Source organism: Phascolarctos cinereus, unplaced genomic scaffold (genome assembly GCF_003287225.1).
Source record: "Phascolarctos cinereus isolate Bilbo 61053 unplaced genomic scaffold, phaCin_HiC Scaffold_8;HRSCAF=390, whole genome shotgun sequence".
In the NCBI taxonomy this organism is placed as follows: Eukaryota; Metazoa; Chordata; class Mammalia; order Diprotodontia; family Phascolarctidae; genus Phascolarctos; species Phascolarctos cinereus.
The window spans coordinates 76,177,974-76,189,059 of NW_027556291.1; positions in this window are offsets into that span (position 1 = coordinate 76,177,974).

Below are 11,086 nucleotides of genomic sequence, written 5' to 3' on the forward strand. Positions count from 1 at the left end.
CAACATATTGTATCCTTCTGTCCCATTTACCTTTTTAAGTCCTTCTTGAGTCCTGTACTTGAAGATCAAATTTTTTGTTGAGCTCTGGTCTTTTTATCAGGAAAGTTTGGAAGTCTCCTATTTCATTGAATATCCACCTCCTCTCTTGAAAAATGATGCTCATTTTTGCTGGGTAATTGATCCTTGGCTGCATTCCAAGCTCCTTTGCCTTATGGAATATCATGTTCCACACCCTGTGGTCTTTTAATGTAGAAGCTGCAAGGTCCTGTGTAATCCTGACTGTGGTTCCATGATATTTAAATTGTTTCTTTCTGGCTGCTTGCAGCACCTTCTCTTTCATCTGGTAATTTTGGAATTTTGCTATTATATTCCTTGGCATTGTCAATTTGGGATCTCTTTCAGGTGGTGATCGGTGGATTCTTTCTATGGTTATTTTCCCTTCTGGTTCTAGGACTTCTGGGCAGTTTTCCTTTATGATTTCCTGAAAGATACTGTCCAGGCTCTTTTTTTCATCATGATTTTCAGGTAGTCTATCCTGAGTCGATTTTCCAGGTTGGTTGCTTTACTGATGAGGTATTTTACATTTTCATCTATTTTTTTTTTTTTTTTGTTTCTGTTTGACTGATTCTTGCTCTCTCATAGAGACATTAGTTTCCATTTGTCCAATTCTAGTTTTTAACAGATTGTTTTCTTCTGTTAGTTTTTGTACTTCCTTCTTCAACTGGCCAATTGTGTTTTTTAGGGACTTGTTTCTTCAGTGTACTCTTCTGTTAGTTTTTGTCTTCCTTCTTCAATTGGCCAATTGTGTTTTTTAGGGACTTGTTTTCTTCAGTGTATTTTTTTTCCAATTGGCCAGTTGTATTTTTGAAGGACTCTTCTACCTCTCTCATTTGACTATTAAAATCCTTCTTGAGCTCTTCTAAGAAGGCTTTTTGGGCTTCAGACCAGTTCATATTCCCTTTTGTTGTTGCAGATGTGGGTTTGTTGACAATGTTGTCCTCTTCAGAATTTCTGTCTTGATCTTCACTCTTCTCATAATATGAATCTATGGTATTTCTTTTTACTCATGGTGTTTCTTTATTCCCTGGCCTTTAAAGAGATTGAGCTCTCCTGCTGGGGAACAGAGGGTACTGACCCAAGCTTCTTGTGTTGGGAGCCTAGGTCTTGGTCACTGGCTTTGTGCTGGGGCCTCTTATGCTGGCAATTGGAGGCTGTAGGTTTCTGGCAGCTTACCTTGTGTTGGGCTGGAATCAGCAAGGCTGGAACTTTCAGGCAATTCTAGGTTGCCTGCTTTTCCTTTCCTTTAGCTTTCTTCAGCTCCTTTTAGATGGGTGCTGCAGGGTGTTTATCTGCCTGGGGCCCCTGCAGTGTTGTCTCCCTCCTTCTGCTAATGCACTGGGAGATTCCTTTGCAGTGAGTGCTGAGGCACCTGGTTTTCTGAGTTGGTTTCCACCGGTCCCCCCCCCCACTGAGGCACTCGGAGGTCCAGGTGTTGGTGTTTGCCTGCTCTACTACCTGGGCTTCAGGATTTCTTCACAATTGGAGGCTGCAGGGCTCTGATAGCTCACCTGTTGTTGGGTTGGAATCAGCAAGGCCGGGGCTTTAGGAAGTCTTTAGGTTGTTTTCTTTACCTCCTTTCAGATGAATGCCGAAGGGTACTTGTCTGCCTGGGGCCCCTTGTAGTTCTGCCTCCCTTATTTTTGCTGAGGCACTGGGAGACCCGTTTGCTGGGCTGCTGCACTGCTGCTCCCCCGTCTTTCTTCTAGTTCAGGTGTTCCAGGGGTTTTTTTCTGGGATATTTTCTGGGTTTTCAGAGGTTGATAGGGGAGAGTGAGAGTGACTACCTTTTCACTTCGCTATCTTGGCTCCCAGAAGCAGAATTCGGGTTAGACTATTTTTTAAGGTGTTATTTTCTTCAGTATTTTTTGGGTCTCCTTTAGGAAGCTGTTGACTTGTTTTTCATAATTTTCTTGCATCATTCTCATTTCTCTTCCCAGTTTGTCTTCTACTTCTCATACTTGCTTCTCAAAATCCTTTTTGAGCTCTTCCAAGGCCTGGGACTGATTCATATTTTTCCTAGAGGCTTTGGATGTAGGAGCTTTGACTTTATTGTCTTCTTCTGGTTTTATGTTTTGATCTTCTTTGCTACCAAAAAAGGATTATACGGTCTGACTCTTTTTGCGAGTTTTGGTCATGATCCCAGCCAATTACTTGAGTTATAAACTCTTTGTTAAGGTGCAGGTCTGCTTCCGATGTGGAGAATGTACTGTCCCAAGCTTCAGGGGTTTGTACAGCTGTTTTCAGAGATACTTGTAGGGACCTGAAAATTTTCAGTTCTTCCAAGGTGGTATGATCAAGGGCAAGGTGTTTACTCCTTTCCTGGCCTGTGCTCTGGTCTATGAGTGACCAGAAGCACTCCTTTCTGTCCTGGAACTGTGAGGAGGATTTTCTCCTCAAAGCCACTACAAGCTCCACCCACACCAGGCTCCTCCTTGCCCCAAGACTGCCACCCAGAACTGTGACCCAGATACAAGCACAGGTAAATCGAGAGAATCCTGCACCAGCAGAGAGATCCCTGCAATCCCCCTCTGATCAGCCACTCAATTCCCCCTCAGTCTGTTGGTGGGAAGCTCAGGAGGCAGCCACTGCCCGGGACCCCACTCAGGGCCTGGAGCTGAAACCACCTTGCTTCTTTCTCTCACTGAAGAAACAGACTTTTTTCACCGACCTTTTAAGTTGTCTTTGGTGTTTGTGGGTTGAGAAGTCTAGATACCACTACGGATGCCTGTGATTCAGTCTTCTGAGGCCTGCTCCAGGTTTGCTGCGGCCTACGTGCCTATGCTGAACTGTACTCCTCTCCCTGCCCAGTGAAATATACCTTTCTGATCAACCATCCAGGGCATCTTGGGCTGGAAATCTGTTTCACTTTGTCTATTTGTGGGTTCTGCTGCTGTAGAATTTGTTTAGAGCCATTTTTTTACAGGTATTTGGAAGAGTTTGGGGGAGAGCTCAAGCAAGTTACTCCTTTCACTCTGCCATCTTGACTCCGCCCCATTTTTTGTGTACTTTATATCACCATAGTTTTCCCACATATCCCTTCCTTTCACCTTCCCAGAGAAGTATCTGAAATGACCAATAGTATTTTTAAGGAGAAAGCATAATTCAGCACAACTGATGGACACATTGAAAAAGTCTGAGATCATGTGCTATCTGTACCATCTGTGGCCCTCTTATGTCCACAAATGGGTAGGTTAGGGGTGTGTTCTTGTATATCTTCGTTTAATCATGCCTGATCTTTATGATTTTGTTACATCTACTTTTGAATTTCAGTGTTTTGTTTCCATTTACATTACGGTTTCTGTGTATATTGTGTTCTTGGCTCTGCTTACATCAATCTGCATCAGGTCACATAGATCTTCCTATGCCTCTTTGTATTCATCAGACACATCACTTGTTATGGTACGGTAATATTCTGTTACATTCATGAACCCCAATGGGTTTAGCCATTCCTCATGAGCCATAGGTATCTATTTGTTTCTACTTTTTAGCTATCACCATAAATTCTTGCTATAGATACTTTGGAGAATAAGGGGTCTTTCCTCTTATCACGGCTCCCTTGGGGTATAAGGTCAGTAATGGAATCTCTGATTCAAAGGATAATGATGTTTTAGTCACTTTACTTGCATAATTCCAAATTGCTTTATGAAATGGTTATATGATTTCACAGCTCCACCAACAATTTAGTCATGTGCCTATCCTTCCATAACTCCTCCAACATTGACTATTGTCATTTTTCTCAACTTGAGAGTGTAGGGTGAAATCTCAGGGTTGTTTTGATTTATACATGAGAATTATGAGAGCAGAATGCTTAGCCTGCATAGTAAAAATAATGAGCAGAACTGATTTCCAGTTCTTAGCCACCACAAAAACATCTACTATGAATATTTTTGTACAAGTGGGTCGTTTGCCCTTATTTCATCTCTTTGGTATACAAACCTAGTAATGGCATTGCTGCATCAAAGGGTATGCACAGTGTGAGAGCCCTTTGGGTATATTTCCAAATTGTTTTCCAGAATGGTTGGAATAGTTCCCAAATCCACTAACACTGTATTAATGTCCCAATTTTCCCGTGTCACCTCCAACTTTTATCATTTTCCTTTTCTGTCATATTGGCCCAACTAATAGGTGTGAGATGGTGCTTCAGAGTTGTTTAAACTTGCCTTTATCTAATCAATACTGACGTAGAACATTATTTAAAATATAGCTATAGAGAGCTTCGATTTCCTTGTCTGAAAATTGTTTGTTTGTATTTTTTTTTACCATTGTGAAGATTAAAAAAGTTTGAGAGACATAATTATTGGTTAATTAATCATTTCATTAATAATGCTAGCATTTAATTAATACAAAATGTCAGTGGCACTCTCAGATGCCAAGGACTGTCATGGAGGCTTATATGCCTTTGGAGAAGTGGGTTTTCAGAGGGTAGCAATCAACTCTGATTGGTTAACAATTAATGAGAAAATGAGAGGTAGAACTACTCTAATGAAGGACTGAGGGTGCTCTTCTAAACTGTCCAGTCTTGGTAATCTAATCAAAGAATTTATCCCCACCAACCCTGAGTAGGGCACAATGGGCTTCCAGTCCATTTTTAGCAATGTCTTTCAGAGTCTGAGGACCTACAGGTTCCTGAAAAATACTGGTTTTACTTCAATATTTGATTATTAATATAAGGGAGAAATAAGCATTAATCTCACCAACAATTGGGAATGACATGTATTCTCAGAAATTTGACTCAGTTCTGTTTATGTTTGAGAAATGAGGCCTTTATCAGAGTCCACAATATAAATTGTATAAAGGCTGGGAAGCTTTCTGCTTTCATTCAAATTTTGGTTGCATTGGTTTTGTTTCTGTAAACTCTTTTAATTTGCCATAATCAAAATTAGCCATTTTTAATCTAGTAAGCTCTATATCTCTTGCTTGGTCATATATTCTTATCTTCTCCATAGATCTGCAAGTAAACTATTTTTTGCCTTCTTATTTGCTTTATAGCATCACCTTTATGTCTAAAATGATATTCCCATTTTGACTCCTCTCATATATGGTGGAAGATTTGGTCTATACTTACTTTCTGCCATACTGTTTTCCAGGTTTCCAGCAGTTTTTGTCAAATAGAGTTCTTGTGCAAAAAGCTTAGGTCTTTGGGTTATTAAAAAAGATTATTATGGGCATTTACTACTATGTCTTTTGTTCCTAATCTATTCCATTGATTCATCACTCTTTCTTAGCCCATACCAGATAGTTTTAATGATTACAAATTTATTATACATTTTAAGATTTTGTGCCCTAGGCCACCATCCTTCACATTTTTGAAATTAATTCACTTGATATTCTTAACCTCTTGTCTTCTAGATGAATTTTTTTTATGATTTTTCTAGCTCTATAAAAGAATTTTTGGTAGCTTTACTGGTAATTTAATAAGTAAATTAATTTAGGTAGAATTGTCTTCTTTATTATATTAATTTGGCCCCCACACAAATGGCATTTCCCAATCTTTATTTGTGTGAAAAGTGTTTTGTAATTGTTTTCATAGAGTTCCTGGGTTTGTTTGGCAGGTAGACTCTCAAGTAATTTATATTGTCCAATTAAAATGAAATTTCTCTTTCTAATTCTTGCTGCTAGATTTTTTTGCTAATATAGAAAATGTTGATGATTTATGAATTTATTTTATATTCTGCAACTTTGCTAAATTTGTTAATTACTTGAACTAATTCTTTTAGTGATTCTCTAGCATTCTTCAAGTATAAATGATATCATCTAGAGAGTGATAGATTTGTTTTCTCATTGCCTGTACTAATTCCTTCCATTTCTTCTTCTTCCTATTCCTATAGCAAACATTTCTAGTGCAATGTTGAATAATAGCAGTGAAAATGGGCACCTTGTTTCACTCATCTTATTGGAAGGCTTCTATCTGACCCCATTACAAATAATTCTTGCTGATGGTTTTTGAGAGGTACTACTTATTTTTTTAAAAAAGCTCCATTTATCCTATGCTCTTTAGTTTTTTTTCTAGGAATGGTGCTGTATTTTATCAAAAGCTTTTTCTGCATCTCTTGAGATAATCATATGATTTCTGTTGGTTTTCTTATTGATATGGTCACTTATGCTGGTGCTGTTCCTACTATTGAACCAGCCCTGCATTCCTGGTATAAATATCATCTGGTCATAATGTATGATCCTGATGACATATTGCTGTAATCTCCTTATGAGCATTTTATTTAACATTTTTATATCAATATTCATTAGGAAAATTGGTCTATAATTTTCTTTATCTGTTTTGGCTCTTCTTGGTTTAAATAAAATCACCACATATGTGTCATAAAAGGAATTTGGCAGGACTTTTCTCTTGCTTCTATTCCCAAATAGTTTATACAGTATTGGAATTGATAGGCTTTTTTTTTTTAATGTTGGATAGAAATCACTGTGAATCCATCTTGCCCTGTGGATTTTTTCTTAGGGTTGATGGCTTATTCAATTTCTTTCTCTAAGATCTGGTAATTTAAGTATTTTTTTTTCACTTACTCTGGTAATATGTGTCTTTACAAATATTCATCCATTTCACTTAGATCGTCAGATTTATTGACATACACTTTAGTAAAATAGCCCCTAATCATTGCTTGGATTTCATCTTCATTGATGGTGAATTCACCCTTTTCATTTTTGATACTAGTAATTTCATTTACAGTCAGCTAACTGGCACCATGAATAGAATGAAGGCCTGAAATCAGAAAGATTCATTTTCCTGAGTTCAAATTTAGCCTCAGACTTGGGCAAGCCACTTAAGCTGTTTGGCTCAGTTCCTCTTCTGTAAAATGAGCTGGAGAAGGAGGTGGAGCCAATGGCAGAGTAAAAGCCATGACTTATTTGAGCTCTCCCCCAAACCTCTCCAAATACCTGTAAAAAATGACTCTAAACAAATTCTAGAGTAGCAGAACCCACAAATGGACAGAGTGAAACAAATTTCCAGCCCAACACAACCTGGATGGTTGATTAGAAAGGTCTATCATGCGCGGGCTGGGAGAGAAACACAGTTCAATGTGGGTGCTCGAGCAGGGAAAGACCAGCTTTTCAATTAAATATAATCAAAATGATCTATTTTACATCCCGTGATGCTCTCTATCTCTTGTTTGTTCACAAACCTGTAACTCACTTAATTTCTCCTTTAAGAACTTGGATGCTATACCACTTGGTGCATTTATGTTTGTATTGAAATTACTTAAATGTCTGTTTACCTTTAGAAAGATGTAGTTTCCTTTCTTATCTCTTTTATTAGGTTTTTGCTTTTGCCTTGTCTGAGATCAAGATTGCTACCCCTTGCTTTTTTTTTTTATTTTACTTCAGCTGAAGCATAATAGATCTTTCTCCAGCCCTTACCTTTACTCTGTGTGTCTCTTTGCTTCAAGTGTGTTTCTTATAAACACCATATTGTAGGAGTCTGGTTTTTGATCTATTCTGTTATCATTTCTTTTTATGGGAAATTTCATGCCATTTACATCCACAGTTATGATTACTAACTGTATTTCCCTCCATCCTATTTTTCCTCCTGTTTGTCCTCTCTCTCCTCTCACTTTCTGTCCTTGACAGTGTTTTGCTTCTCTCTACCACCTCCTCGATCTGACTTCTGTCACTTCCCTTCTGTCCTCCTGCCTTTACTTAATCTCCTCACTTCCTACTTTCCTGTGTGGTAAGACAGATTTCTATATTCAACCTGTGTGTATATCATTCCCTCTTTGAGCCAATACTGATGAGAGTAAGGTTCAAGCTAATGCCCATGCCCCATCCCATCTTCCCCTCCACTGTAATAGGTCTTTTCTTCTTCATGTGAAATAATTTACCCCCTTCTGCCTTTCCCTTCCTTCTGCACTGGACCTCTTTCTCATCCCTTAATTATTTTTTATGTCCTTACCTCAAATTCACGTTATACGCCACCCTCTGTCTATGTATATTCTTTCTAGCTGTACTATTAGTGGTATAATTTTTAAGAATTACAAGTATTATCTTTCCATGTAGGGATGTAAACAGTCATCTCCACTGAATCCCTTACATTCCTTTTTCCTTTTTCCCTTATTAGAGTTTTCTTAGGTCTTGATATTTGGGGGTGAGATTTTTTTGTCAATTCTGGTGTTCTCCTTATGAAAGCTTGAAATTCCATCTCTTTCACTGAATGACCATTTTTTCCCTTACAGTATTATGCTTAATTTTGCCAGGTAGGTGATTCTTGTTGTAGGACTAGCTTTTCTGCCTTCCTGAATATCATGTTACATGAACTCTGATCCTTTAATTTTGCAGCTGCTAAGTCCGTGTAATCCTGATTGTGGCTCCCTGATAGTTGAATTGTCTTTTTTGGCCACTTGCAGTGTTTTTCGTTGATTTGATAGTTCTGCAATTGGCTATAATGCTCCTTGGAGTTTTTATTTGGGGAACTCTTTCCTGAGGTGATTAGTGGATTCTTTCAGTGCCTATTTGGCCTCTGTGGGCTTCAGGGCAGTTTCTCAATAATTTCTTGAAAGATACTGTCCATGTCTTCCTTTTGATTATGACTTTCAGGCAGTCCAGTGATTCTGACATGTCTCTCTTGGATCTATTTTCTTGATCATTTTTTTTCCAATGAGGTATTTCACATTTTCTTCTAATTTTTCATTCTTTGAATTTGTTTATTGATTCTTGGTGTTTCATAGAGTCATTAGTTTCCACTTGCCCAATTCTAACTTTTTTTTTGGTTTTTGGTGAGGCAGTTGGGTTAAGTGACTTGCCAGGGTCACACAGCTAGTAAGTGTCAAGTGTCTGAGGCCAGATTTGAACTAAGATCCTCCTGACTCCAAGGCCAGAGCTCTATCCACTGCACCATGTAGCTGCCCCCACAGAACAGAGAAAAGCAAACAAAAAATATCCTAAACTTAAATATTGGAATTAATTGGAGAGTAAGAAAAGAAAAAAAAAGCATGTCATGTGCATAGCACATAAGAGAGGATTCAAAACATGTAACAATTTTCATTTCAAGAAAGCTTGTATGATTAATACCAGTTTTATTGAGAGCTGTCTATCTTTTCTTTGTTTCCTTGTAAGTTTCTTTTGTTCTCTGCTATGCATTTTTTGCTTTGTTCTTTTTTTCCCTCCCCTGCCCAGAAGGCTACAATGAGTGCAGATATATTCTCTATAGTATAATATATACATATATATATAACACACACATATATATTTACATATATAGACATATGCATTCCCAAATTCTACACCTGATCTTTGTTTTTATGTTGTGCGTATCTCTTGTTTTTCCTCTGAGTCTCTACTTTATTCTACTTATCTTGCCCTTCTATTACTTAGCCTACCCCCTTCCAAATATCCCTCCCCTATCCCCATTCCCATAATGTAAAACCTTCTATAGCCCTATACCTATTCTCTAATCTCCTTTAGTAACCCTCCTTGTCCTCTCCCCCTCCCTATTCCATCATCATTTTATGTCTTCTAAATTTAGAAGACTTTTATACTCTTCTAAATACACACACACACACACACAACACACACACACACACACACACACAGTTTCCTCTTAAACCCATATGTGAAGTAGGTTACCAGAACTACCAGCCCTCCTCCCCATCTAATTCCCTGAATCATTCTTCCTCTTGCACCTCATTTGTATAAAATAACTACTCTTTTTAGCTTGTTCTAAATGATTTTACTTTTTAAAGTCACATCATACACAGGTCTACTCAAATCTTTTTATGAGCTACCCAATTATTTTTTTTATTAATTTATTTTATTTATCAATAATCACTTCCATGCTTTTGAGTTTAAAATTTTTCTCCCCTTCCTCCCCACCACCCTCCCCAACCGCGCACAATCTGATATAGGCTATACATTTTACATTCCTATTAAACATATTTTCACATTAGTGATGTTGTAAGTAAAAATTAAAACCAATAGGAGGAACCATCAGAAAGAGGAAACAAAACTCACAGAAGAGAAAAAAATAGTAATTCAACTTCATAGTCTTTCTTTGGATGTGGATGCATTTTCCATCACAAGGCCTCTGGAGATGTCTTGAGCTACCCAATTATTAATAAGAATCTTAGACATATATTTTATGTTTTACATATACAAAAAGTAAACAGTCTGTCCTTATTGAATCCCTCATAATCAGTCTTTGGTAGGTACCTCTTACATTTTTGGCTTTTGTATGTTGAAACTTCAATAAAGTTCAGGTGTTTGTTTTGTTTTATTAACAAAATCTTGAAAATCTGACAGTTGATCAAATGTCCTTTTTTCATTCAGGATTATGCTGAACTTGCTGGGTATGATATTTTCAGCTGGAACCCCAGTTCTTTTGCTCTTTGATATATAGTGTTCCAAGACCTGTGGTCCTTTAATGTCTTTGCTTCTAGTCTTGTGTGATTCATAAAATTGTTTTTCTGTGTTTTTAATATTTTCCTTGAGCTGGGGTTTCAGAATTTGACTATAATATTCCAATGAGTTTTTTCACAGGGTATATTTAAGTGGTGATTGATGATTTTTTTCTATTTCTACTTTCCTCCCCTTGTTCTAATGCTTCAGGACAATTTTCTTTAATTTTTTCTTGTGTTAGTGTATCAAGATTCTTTTTTGATCATAGCTTTCAGTTAATCACTTATTTCCACATTTTCTCTTCTTGATCTATTCTCTACATCTGTTTGTTTTTCTTATGTTTCATTTTCTCTTCTTTCATTATTCATATTTTGTTTAATTATTTCTTGATCTGTTATAATTTCTGGCTTCCTTGCCAATTCTAATTTTCAAGGTGTCATTTTGTTCCTTAAGATTCTGGATCTCCATTTCTAACTGGTTGACTTTCATAGTCTTCTTGTTTTTCTTGGCTTATTCTTTTTTTTTTTTTTTTTTTTTCTCCATCTCTCTCATTTGATTTTTTTTTTGGGTGCTAGGTAAGCTTTCTGACCAGTTAGCCCAGACTCCACCCCTGTTCCTTCTCTTTGGTCTGTCTAGAACAGTGACTATATATTAGGAAAAAAAAATTATGGTGGCAGACAGGAAA